This window comes from Eurosta solidaginis, chromosome 3 (assembly GCF_040869045.1).
Source record: "Eurosta solidaginis isolate ZX-2024a chromosome 3, ASM4086904v1, whole genome shotgun sequence".
In the NCBI taxonomy this organism is placed as follows: domain Eukaryota; kingdom Metazoa; phylum Arthropoda; class Insecta; order Diptera; family Tephritidae; genus Eurosta; species Eurosta solidaginis.
The window spans coordinates 115897507-115910650 of record NC_090321.1 but is presented as its reverse complement, the minus strand read 5'-3'; the positions used below and the strand labels follow the sequence as shown (position 1 = coordinate 115910650).

Below are 13144 nucleotides of genomic sequence, written 5' to 3'. Positions count from 1 at the left end.
TAATGAAATTAAATGCACTAATTGAAGTTATATGTTAGTAGAAATTAAGAGGTGGTATTGGAATAAGTAATTTCAACTAATGTAAATGAAGTCTTATGTTTATTTTAATAATGTACATATATCGCTTTTCTATTATTATCGATACTTCTGTAACTTCATTTTCTTCTTTTTCTAATTAAATAAAAGCACATTTTTCTTTTGATCCACCATCACATTTATCAGTTCGTTTAATTTGTTTTTCTGTTACTTCTTCAACCGCTATTTTTGATAGAGTTATGGATACAGCGCGCATAAACTCATAAGCGTTGTTAACTAAAATATCTCGCGCTCTAATGTACTGAAAAAATTAGAAAAAATTTGGGCCATCGCAGTTTTCTTTTTAGTTAGTAATTGTGGAAATACTCAACTTTCCGCACAGCTTTGCCGAGTTGTTGTTGTTGTTGGTAGTTATAACCCTGGCGTATAATTTTGTTGGGATTCCCTTCTAACCTAGACGCCTTTTTTGCACTGCATTTTCGTACACTTCTTCGTGTGGCTTCACGTCGCCTCTGATAGTTATTTTTTCCTTAAGCGGTATTTCATTTATTTATTTATTACGACCAGAAGCCTAATTCGTAAGTTGGATTATATTACAGTGTTTTATCCTATAGCTAAGGTTTTACAATATTCATATAATTTTCTTTTAAAGGCTTATTTGGTTGCAACTTTTTGTATCCATAGGCAGAACATTGTAACTTTTTAGACCCTTGTAGAAAATATTATGTTTATCAATTTCAGTTCTAAAATACGGCAATTTGAAATTATGTTTGTTCCTCGTATTTATGTTGTGAGTTTGCTCAACTAATGCCATATTTTTATAAGCTCTTATTTACTTTCACTTGGCTGTTGTCTGTAATCAAATCTTGAGTTAAATTTGATACACTTCCCGGTGTCCGATTGAGCTGAAATGTTGCACACATGTATAACTCCCATGACAATGTAATATTACTTTGCGAGAATTCGATAAATTAATCGAAAACTGAGTTATCGGTAAAGATTTGTATTCACAAGGGAATGAAAGCCTAAGTCCTCAAGAACGCAGGTAACTTCGCTTTGTTTGTGTATGCAATAAACGTAGAATTAAGGCTGTTATCGCTAAATGGTGCATTCTTTTTGTGGCATACTTTTCTGCGCACTTGATTTTGTTTTACAGATTTTTGGCGATGGAATAGAGCAGAGATATGCTATCAGTAGTTGTAAACTGAATGCGACATAGGCAAAGTCACAACAAATTATGATTTTAAGTTAGTTAACACTCGAATATAAGAACTTGACTGTTCAAAGTTGACTACGAAGAAACCTTGTAATGTTTGTGCATTAAAATAAATGGATAGGATGAAAAGCTTTTCTAAGAACAAGCTTCTACTGCTTGTTAATAAAACGAACTAAAAAGTAAAAAATAAAATTAAAGAAAAAAACTTTTTTAAAAATAAGCTTTTATTATTGGTTAAAAAAATTAACTAAAAAGTAAAAAATAAATTGACTGTAAAGAAATATAATACTTTATAAGTTCATTGTAACCTTTAACGATAATTAGGGTTTTTTGCCTGCGACAGAAAATTCCATATTGTAAATAATTATATATTTTTAACACTAAAATTTTACACCCAAGTTATTAAATCTTACAGTTTATATCACAGTCCTAGTTGTTCTAATATAAGCGTGTTACATTGTGATAGCAAGAAAAGGAGGTCCTAAATGTTCTTAATTATACCATCAAAATTTAACACCCTTTTTATTAGAACAATTAGGACTTTGATATAAACTGTAAGATTTAATAATTTAGGTGTAAAGTTTTAATGTTAAAAATATATAATTATGTATAATGTGGAATTTTTTGTCGCAGACGAAAAAGCCTAATTATCGTTAAAGGTTACAATGAACTTATAAAGTGTTATATTTCTTTACAGTCAATTTATTTTTTACTTTTTAGTTAAATTTATTAACCTATAATAACAGCTTATTTTTAAAAAAAGTTTTTTTTTTCTTTAATTTTATTATTTAAATACTCAGTACATTTCCATGTTTGATGTAAAATATGAATTTTATGGAGTGGAAAAAAATCCATTGTTTTCCTTGCTGTTTATATTCTTTACCACTGTCAATTGAGAGCGCCAATCAGGTGCTATTATCTCTTTAGACGAGGATTTTTGTTGCAGCCCATATGATTTTTTCTTCAAGCTCTTGCTTTGTTAGGATTCCAGGGTGCTTTTTCCGTAGACTGAAAGTATATAATGTTATGTTTTCGTTTTATTGGTCTGTAAATAATTAATTATAATATTATAAAAGTTATTTATTCCAAATAAAAGTGGAGGAACTTGGTTCACAATGAATTTTTATTTAGATGTGGCTGTGGGAGTGTAAGTTCAGTGTAATATAATACACAAAAAACCTTAAATAAAAAGGATTACGAAAGTAGGGTTATAGTACGTGTTAAAAATGTTATTATTATTAATTTATTGTTAACAATTCTAGCGACAAGTTTGTCACTGTTCAACTAGATATTGATAATATTTTTTATTTATATTTAACAGTGTTTGCGACCCGTTTATCACTGTTCAACTAAGCACCGTTAATATTAATTATTTACGATGAACAATATTAGCGACCAGTTTATCACTGTTGAACTAATATTGCACAAATGTTAGTATTTTAGCTTACCTATCAAGTGGACGAAAATCGCAAAGTGAAAGATGTCCACTTGAGAGCGCTTCTTTTATAGCAACAGGTGCTGAGCTTTTACATTGCTATTAAGAGCTTGTGTATTCTAATTTTAAATGTTGTGTATATGTGTATGGTAACTAACATATATTGTGGAACATATTGTAGTGCTTTTGTGTATCATAACTAACATATGTTGTGGAATGATTTGTAGTGCTTTTATATTAATAGGGTTGTCGTTGGCAACTAATAGTACTGAATGAGCATTTATACTACTAAACGTCAATAGTTATACTACTAAATTATATTTATGCTACAGTCTCCCCCTTGATGAACGTGAAGTAAACGTAGCGGTCATCACACGGTTATTTGTTCTTCCTTGGTCTTCCTCGTTTCCGAATAGGTTGGACTGGAGTTGGATCTTGGTTTGCATTGGTACCTTTGTATAATGTTAAAGCGGATGCGTGATATGTCCCAAGTGGTACGTTTGGATCAGCTTTTGATGCAATTTCGTATGAGGTTGCACCGACCTTTCGTTTGACGATATAAGGCCCATCACGTTTTGGTCCAAATTTTGAGGTAATAGCCTTTGTTGCTTGACTCAGTACGTGAGTTGTAACCAATACTTCGTCTCCCACATCGATTTTAGCCTGTGGTTGTCTATGCTTGTCAGTATACATCTTATTACGATCTTGGCTCTTTTGTTCTACATCTCGAGCGTTTTTAAAATTTTCTGCAATTGTTTTCAAATACGGTGTAATTTGTGGAATAAAATTTTCATTTTTTGTTATTGTGCGTATATCATGCTCTACGTCATGGAATGTACGCAATTCTCTTCCAAAAGTGAGACAAGCTGCTGTATAGCTGGTTGATTGACACTTAGCTGAGTTCATTGCAAATCGTATGGACGGTAAACCTATAGTCCACACATTGTGTTGATTTTGGACAAGTATCGCTAGTTGACCCTTAAGGTCTCTATTTTTGCGTTCGACTGGATTACTTTCAGGGTGATAAACAGGTGTAAAAACTTGGTGAATTCCCATGCAGTAAACTATTTGCTGCATAGTCGCGGATACGAACTGCACGCTATTATCAGATTTAAGACGCCTAGGAACACCATATCGTAAAAAAACTTCTTCGATTAAGATTTTTGCGCAATTTTCGCCAGTTGCTTCTTTTAAAGGGAACAATTCTCTCCAACAACTAGCGACATCTTCTTCAATCAGGATCCATTGATAGCCGTTTTTGGCAAAGGACCAAATAAATCTACGGCAACGACTTCGAATCGTTGTTTGCTACTTGTTGTTTGAAGCAATCCCATTGGCTTCATGTTACTTGCTTTGTATCGCTGGTATTCAATGCAGTTTCTAACGTACTTTGTAATTTCGGCTCGCATTCCTGGCCAGAAGTAACGACTTAGAATACGTGCTATAGTTCGCTCTGCTCCATAGTGGCCAGCTGTGCTGTCATCATGATATGTTTTCAAAACACAGCCACGAGTGTACCATAAGTTGGCATTTTCATTTGTTTCTTCTAATGATTGAATTATATTTTTCAAAAAGCTGTCTTTTAGTTGTTCTTCTCGCAGCTCATCAGGTTTATTATGTGGCAAGTCGATTTCTTCCTCGTTACAGGGTGGTCACGATAACATATCGGCAACAGAATTTGTTCTCCCTGGTGTGTAGTCGATTTTGAAATTATACTGCTGTATTTGTAGTACCCACCTTGCTAGGCGGCCTGTTGGTGACTTTATGGTTAATAACCATTTTAACGGTTGGTGATCGGACACCAATAACACTTCAGCTCCTTCTGCCCATACAATGGCGAGGGCTTCGCGTTCGGTAGTTGAATAATTTTTCTCTGCTGTTGTCAAAAGTCGGCTCGCATATTCGATAGGATGTTCGCATTCTTTCTCCCCCTGGATAAGAACAGCTTCCAAGGCATAAGCACCTGCGTCCGCCTTAATGATGAAAGGGACATTGTCTTCAGTTTGCTTCAAGATTGGAGGGCAAACGAGTCATTGTTTAAGCTTGTTAAATCTTCCCTTTGTGGTGTACTCCACTTCCATTCAGCATTCTTTTTCATTAACTCCGTAAGCGGTTTGGCAATTTCAGTGAATCGGTCAATAAAGCGCCGATACCAAGAGCAGGTTTGTATGAATGACATCAATTCTTTGATATTTCTTGGTTCTTTCCTGTGTGTAATCGCCAGAGTTTTTTCTGGTGGACGAAAATCGCAAAGTGAAAGATGTCCACTTGAGAGCGCTTCTTTTATAGCAACAGGTGCTGAGCTTTTACATTGCTATTAAGAGCTTGTGTATTCTAATTTTAAATGTTGTGTATATGTGTATGGTAACTAACATATATTGTGGAACATATTGTAGTGCTTTTATGTATCATAACTAACATATGTTGTGGAATGATTTGTAGTGCTTTTATATTAATAGGGTTGTCGTTGACAACTAATAGTACTGAATGAGCATTTATACTACTAAAAGTAAATAGTTATACTACTAAATTATACTTATGCTACAGTCTCCCCCTTGATGAACGTGAAGTAAACGTAGCGGTCATCACACGGTTATTTGTTCTTCCTTGGTCTTCCTCGTTTCCGAATAGGTTGGACTGGAGTTGGATCTTGGTTTGCATTGGTACCTTTGTATAATGTTAAAGCGGATGCGTGATATGTCCCAAGTGGTACGTTTGGATCAGCTTTTGATGTAATTTCGTATGAGGTTGCACCGACCTTTCGTTTGACGATATAAGGCCCATCACGTTTTGGTCCAAATTTTGAGGTAATAGCCTTTGTTGCTTGACTCAGTACGTGAGTTGTAACCAATACTTCGTCTCCCACATCGATTTTAGCCTGTGGTTGTCTATGCTTGTCAGTATACATCTTGTTACGATCTTGGCTCTTTTGTTCTACCTCTCGAGCGTTTTTTAAATTTTCTGCAATTGTTTTCAAATACGGTGTAATTTGTGGAATAAAATTTTCATTTTCTGTTATTGTGCGTATATCATGCTCTACGTCATGGAATGTACGCAATTCTCTTCCAAAAGTGAGATAAGCTGCTGTATAGCTGGTTGATTGACACTTAGCTGAGTTCATTGCAAATCGTATGGACGGTAAACCTATATTCCACACATTGTGTTGATTTTGGACAAGTATCGCTAGTTGAGCCTTAAAGTCTCTATTTTTGCGTTCGACTGGATTACTTTCAGGGTAATAAACAGGTGTAAAAACTTGGTGAATTCCCATGCAGTAAACTATTTGCTGCATAATCGCGGATACGAACTGCACGCCATTATCAGATTTAAGACGCCTAGGAACACCATATCGTAAAAAAACTTCTTCGATTAAGATTTTTGCGCAATTTTCGCCAGTTGCTTCTTTTAAAGGGAACAATTCTCTCCAACAACTAGCGACATCTTCTTCAATCAGGATCCATTGATAGCCGTTTTTGGCAAAGGACCAAATAAATCTACGGCAACGACTTCGAATCGTTGTTTGCTACTTGTTGCTTGAAGAAATCCCATTGGCTTCATGTTACTTGCTTTGTATCGCTGGCATTCAATGCAGTTTCTAACGTACTTTGTAATTTCGGCTCGCATTCCTGGCCAGAGGTAACGACTTACAATACGTGCTATAGTTCGCTCTGCTCCATAGTGGCCAGTTGTGCTGTCATCATGATATGTTTTCAAAATACTTCCGCGCTCGTGATCAGGTACGTTCTTCCGTTTTGGCAAAGGACCAAATAAATCTACGGCAACGACTTCGAATCTTTGTTTGCTACTTGTTGTTTGAAGCAATCCCATTGGCTTCATGTTTCTTGCTTTGTATCGCTGGCATTCAATGCAGTTTCTAACGTACTTTGTAATTTCGGCTCGCATTCCTGGCCAGAAGTAACAACTTAGAATACGTGCTATAGTTCGCCCTGCTCCATAGTGGCCATCTGTGCTGTCATCATGATATGTTTTCAAAATACTTCCGCGCTCGTGATCAGATACGACGAGCTGTGCGTCATCTGCATCCTCGTTTGCGTAACAATATAATACGCCGTTGTTCAAAACATAGCTACGAGTGTACCATAAGTTGGCATTTTCGTTGGTTTCTTCTAATTAATGAATTATATTTTTCAAGTAGCTGTCTTTTAGTTGTTCTTCTCGCAGCTCATCAGGTTTATTATGTGGCAAGTCGATTTGAAAAGCATAAATGCAGTTTGTTTCAATTTCTTCCTCGTTACAGGGTGGTCACGATAACATATCGGCAACAGAATTTGTTCTCCCTGGTGTGTAGTCGATTTTGAAATTATACTGCTGTATTTGTAGTGCCCACCTTGCTAGGCGGCCTGTTGGTGACTTTATGGTTAATAACCATTTTAGCGGTTGGTGATCGGACACCAATAACACTTCAGCTCCTTCTATATAGCCTCTGAATTTCGCACATGCCCATACAATGGCGAGGGCTTCGCCTTCGTTAGTTGAATAATTTTTCTCTGCTGTTGTCAAAAGTCGGCTCGCATATTCGATAAGATATTCGCATTGTTTCTACCCCTGGATAAGAACAGCTTCCAAGGCATAAGCACTTGCGTCCGCCTTAATGATGAAAGGAAAATTGTCTTCAGTTTGCTTCAAGATTGGAGGGCAAACGAGTCATTGTTTAAGCTTGTTAAAAGCTTCCCTTTGTGGTGTACTCCACTTCCATTCAGCATTCTTTTTCATTAACTCCGTAAGCGGTTTGGCAATTTCAGCGAATCGGTCAATAAAGCACCGATACCAAGAGCAGGTTTGTATGAATGACATCAATTCTTTGATATTTCTTGGTTCTTTCCTGTGTGTAATCGCCAGAGTCTTTTCTGGGTAAATTTGTATGCCTGCAGTCGTTAAGACGTGACCAAGGTATTTAACACTTGCGCAACAAAAACGACATTTACTAGAATTAACGCGCAGCTTGAACTTTTCCAGCTTGAAGAGTACGCTTTTTATGTCATTTAAGTGTTCTGTAAATGATGGTGAACAAATGATTATATCATCAAAATATGCTAAAATGTGTATATTTGGCAGCGTTGCCTTAAAACGGTCGATTAGTCTTTGAAATGTGGAAGGTGCGTTGCGGAGACCAAACGGCATTCTCTTAAACCGGAATGTACCAAAAGGCGTAATTAGACATGTTTTGTCTCGGTCTCTTTCAGCAACAGCGATTTGAAAATACCCAATTTGAAGACCTAGAGTGGTCATAAATTTTGTGCTTTTTGCAGCGTGCTTTAAGATGTCCATTTTGGACATCCAAAAAATTATGCTGTGCACACCTACACACACTTACTTTTCGTTCTCAGTTCCTTTTTAAATAAAATGTTTGTTCTTTTAGTTTTGTTAGGTTTAAGTGTTTTTATTTATAACGTTGTTTTTCTCCTACACGCTTTTAGTCTTTTAGTGGTACACTTAGTTTATAATTTCTACCTTTATTTTTCAGATTTTAATTTCTACCACTTTAGATTTTTCGCTTACAATTTTCTTCGCGTGTCTAACTGTTGCTGGCTGTATAAAAAACTGTTTCTTCATCTATATGTAAGTTAAGCCTCTCAACAAGCGAGGCGATAAAAAATTAAAGTTGCGGTGAACTGTCCGTTCACCGAATTAAAATAAACACGAGAATTTCGTCAACGTTATAAAATTTATTCTGTGCTTTTGCACTATCCAAATTGAACTGACTCGAACAAAGTAATTTACCTAGCAGCTAAGTTCTTGTGTTAAAGTAATTATGCTATGCTAAACAATTATTGTATAAAAAATAGTTTACTTAACTAAAACTATATTATGCTGTTCCATCACAATTTCTGCAACTACATCAATCGTTGTCCCAATTAACTTCCGCTTGTTGTGCGCGTGTGCTGCGTCAGCGAAACTTCAACACGCAACATAGCGCGGTCACATGCTCAGCAACGTGAGTAAATGGGTCAACCGCTGAATACTGCTGTTATAACTCCTCCCCCTTTAAAGATCTGCGTCCCGCAGATCGAAGCATGAAATATGTGAAGTGGATATATTTTTTATGGAGTCGATCTGGCTATTTGGCGTAATGTTGATTCTGACTGGCTTCACTGGTGCGCTTTCGTCCAGGTTACGGATTTCATGGGCAGATTGGCCCTTGAAGATCTTCGTGTTTGTGGCCCATTTCATCAGAATTTGAACTGGTGGAATATTTAGCTTCTTAGTATACCATTTCCATAGCATGGTGACGATGAGGGCTATTGCGAATCTTGAGGCAGCTTCCGTGACCAACGAGTAGTTAGTTTTCCCATTTACATACCCTAGATATCTAACGTTTTCCATCGTTATATCATGAACATACTCCAGATTGATCTTTGTAGTGTGGTTTTTGACGTTTGCTAGTACGGCTGGCAAGGCTTGAGCTGTGATTGCTTCGTTGCTGGAGAACACTTGGTTGCCAATTTTTATCGTTTCGTTACTTAGCTGGATAACGTAGGTGCCATTTATATTGCTGGTATCGTTACTACTTTCCACTACACCTTGGTAGTTTGAGATAAAAATTGTATTATCGTTTATCAATTCGATTATGGTTCCATTGCGCCTGATGAATTGGCAACTAGCGTCACCTCCTTTCAGCAACCGAGGTAGGCAGGTAATCTCTTCCAATTTGCTCAAGGACTCTGATTCACATACCGTAGATGAACTGATTGTCAAGCAATTTTCCTTGAGTCCATATGTTTCTTCCTGGTTGACGAGCATCTTATCGAATGGAAGGTCCAGTTGTTTGCCCTCGTAGATACCAGCGCGAGTAATTAGAAGGTTATACTTCTTCTCTGTTACTTTGGGTATTGATAGAACGTATAGGAGCATAGTCCCATTTGTATATATTGATGGTTTTCCGTATTCAATTGCCTCAATTATATTTTGGTAAGGTAGTGTTTCTATTTCTGACAGGATCTGATTAACTTCGTCCATGTCGAGTAGGTTAGTGTTAATAATTCCACGTTTAGCTAGTTGACATGCCCGTACTACTTCATTGACCTCTTCTCGGACAAGCACGATATTATGAAGGGCGCTCTGCTCGAATTGTTCTGCCTCAGCTTCCTTCATTACCGAATTGGTGCGGCTTACGATTTCATTAATTTTTTTGGAAATTTCTACGGTTGCCGTGAATAGATCCTTGTTTACTTTGTATTGGTGATTATTGTTTTCTATGATTTCACCCTGGCTGTGGAGGATATTGTCCCAATCAGTGGCATCGGGTGATCCTGCTAGCCATTTCCACGCAGAGCCTATCCAGTCAATAGATCGGGAGGGTCTGATTCTTTTCATGTTCCCCTACAGCTCTTCGAGGCGCTGGAGAGTTTGGTTGATATAGACTTGTGCCAGGAGCTGGTCGTCGGTTCGTTTTAATAGTTGGTAAGCCAGTTTTTCCATCTTCGATATGATAGTAGCATACTGGTGGAGGTCGATAGCATGTATAAGTTTGAAGGATCCGCTGATGATCCACCCATTTCCGCTCTGGATACTAACGATTGGTGCCTTATAGTGGAAAATGTGGAGGCCGCTGATGGCCGACGCCAACAGTGGGAGTCTGCAATTGGAAAGACCATACCTAACATTATTGGTATTAGTGGGTTAGTGGTTGTTGGAAGTTATTTATGTTATTGTGAGGTTAGAGGGTTAGTGGGAGTGAAAAAATTGTTAGAAAAGAGGTTTTTTCATTCTAATTTTTTTGTTTTTTTTTTCTTGTTTTTTTTTTTTGTTGCTTGTACGTATCATTTCGGTTTCTTGTATATTTGTTTTTTGTTGGTTTTGTTTTTGCGCTACATAGTAGTATGTAATAGTTTGTATAAGTTTGTATATTTTTTTGTAGCAAGTAATAAATAATTCGTTTCTTTGGTGATTTTTTGTTTTTTTTTTTTTTTTTGTTCTTTTTTGTTGTAGCAAGTAATAACAAAATTCAGAAATACATTTCTTTGGTTTTTCTTTTCTTTTTTGGTTGTAGCAAGTAATAACGAAATTCGGAAATATGTTTTTTTTTTTTTTTTTTTTTTTTTTTTTTTTTTTTTTATCATGCTGTTCTCGAACCAGCTATGGGGGATCGTGGGTATCCCTTTTGGGAGTAGCGTAGCCATTTGTCAAATTCGATGGCGCCACAACCTACTAAGGCACGATTGGTCCCACTAATAAGCCCGCTCTTGTAGCTATGATTTCAAATGGTTTCTATTCATTATGCGCATTGCCGCGTTTCTTTAAATTTATGGATTTTTTTACCACTAAGTGTGGTTACTGTGACTTTGTTGTCTTTGGCAACTATTTCTTTTTTGAAAGGTGGTTTATGTTTTCCCTTTATCTGTCTATCCTTCACGTATATGACATCGTTTTCGTCATAACGCTCCGGTAGCGATCTTTTCCTGTTATGCCGTTCGATCTGGGCAATTTGCTTTTGGGTTAGCAGTGTTTTCAGGTATTTATTTATTTTCCTACTTTTGTCTAGGAGTTCCTGGTAATTAGAGGCGTTTGAACGATTGAAAAATATCTCACTTGGCTTTCGGTTTGTTACCGAGTGAATGGTATTGTTATAGCGATCTACTGCTATATTTACCAGCTCTTTTGTCTTGAAAGTGGGATTGTCTAATTTTAAACACCTAAATATTTCGATAAGGGTGGAATGGAGCCTTTCTACTTGGCCATTCACCTCACTTCTCTGGGATGGCGTACGATAAAGGCTGATTCCTAACGATTCGAGTAAATTTTGTATTATCGGGCTTATCAATCCGCGTTCATTGTCGGTTACTAGAATTGTAGGGGTCGTAAAATAGTGTAGTAGTTTCACCATTTTCTCTTTAAGGTGCAGAGTGGATTTATTTCTAATGTGGAAAAGGTTAGCAAATTTTGAGAATTTGTCTATGCAGCTTAAAAACTTTTCCCCTTGAATTTCGAATATGTCTATGTGAATGATTTCGCAAGGGCGTGATGGGATTGGTGTCCTTTGTAGTTCTGGCGTATTTGGGTGCCTATCATACTTGCTAAGTTTACATGTTTCACACGATGAAACACATGTTCTAATCTTATTGCTCATTCCCGGAAAGTAGTATCGCTCTAGGATTTGCTTTCTATTCTCAGTGGGGTTTCGATGCGCTCTTCTATGCTCCTCCCATATGACTTCAAGGACTCTATCTGGGTTTCGTAGGTCTTCTACAAGAATTTGAGCTACCCGTATTTTATAATGTAAAAAGTTTTCTAAATATACCTTCTGGAGCAACCCTAAGTGACTTTCTGGCATTTTGATGCCGTTTATTACATTCGGTCTAAGCTTTTCCTTAAGCACATTAACCAGTTCTTGTTCGCCTATACCCTCTATTCCTACATAGTGTCGCAGGTAACCAGGATGAGGTTCTTCGCATATTTGTAACCTACCCCCAAACACAATTTGATTCCTGAACACGTTCAGAGGTACCTCGACGAATGGAATTAAATCCGAGTTATCCCGATCCGCGCTATGAACGGTGTCGCAGGTTGAGCTGCCGTCGTTTGCCGAGTACGACGTTGAGCCCATGGTTGCGTTTTCGCTGGCACATTCAGATTCGGACGTCGTTGTTAGTTGATTTACCTGAGTTTTTAGCCGAGAGAGAGCGTCAGCTACGACGTTCGATTTTCCTGGCTTATAGATGAGTTCGTAATTATACTCCTCTATCCTAGATTTCCATCGCTTGAGCTTGGCGTTATAATTACGGTTGCTTAAAGAGAAGGTTGGCGGTTGATGATCGGTAAAAATTCGAATCTTCCTTGCACCGTACAAATAATTTCGTAGGTTGTCTAAGGCCCAGACGATGGCTAGCATTTCTTTCTCATTTGTTGCGTACCCCTCCTCTGTGGTGGTCAAACTTCGTGATATAAACGCTATAGGCTTGCCTTTGCCATCGTGGTTTTGTGAGAGCACCGCACCGATCGCAAAATCCGACGCATCAGTCGTTAGATTGAAGGCCTTCTCAAAGTTGGGGAATGTCAGGACTTCCGCGGTCGTCAGTATTTCCTTAAGATTACTGAATGCCTTTCGTGCTTCTTCATCCATTATTATTGGTACTTTTCTTGATTGTGTTGCTCTTACCTGTGCGTGTTCGCCCCGTGTTAGGTTGGTTAGTGGTTTAGCGATTTTTGCATAATCCCGGATGAATTTCCTGTAGTAGGAAGTTAATCCTAAACAACTTTTGAGTTCTTTTAAATTGGAGGGAGGGAGCATGTTTCTTATTGAGACCACTTTTTTTGGGTCTGGTAGTATACCCTCAGATGTCACAATATATCCTAGAAACTCCACGCTTGTTCTTAAGAATTGTGTTTTTTCTAAGTTGACTTTAAGACCAGCTGTTAAGAGTCTAGCAAGAATTGCTTCGATATCCTTTAAATGAGTAGCTTCATCTTTGCTAAAGATGATGATATCATCAATGTAT

At 37.3% G+C, this 13144-nt stretch overlaps 1 protein-coding gene across 2 annotated transcripts in view; it reads right to left on the bottom strand.

Annotated features, from left to right (window-relative positions):
• Window positions 1–231: 231 nt before the first annotated feature.
• LOC137246611 (uncharacterized) overlaps window positions 232–13144 on the bottom strand; it is a 28399-nt gene continuing 15486 nt past the window's right edge. For both annotated transcript variants that reach the window (XM_067777668.1, XM_067777670.1), the window contains exon 3: window positions 232–2260. The gene's annotated coding sequence lies outside the window, so the exon portion shown is untranslated. The remainder of the gene's footprint in view (window positions 2261–13144) is intronic.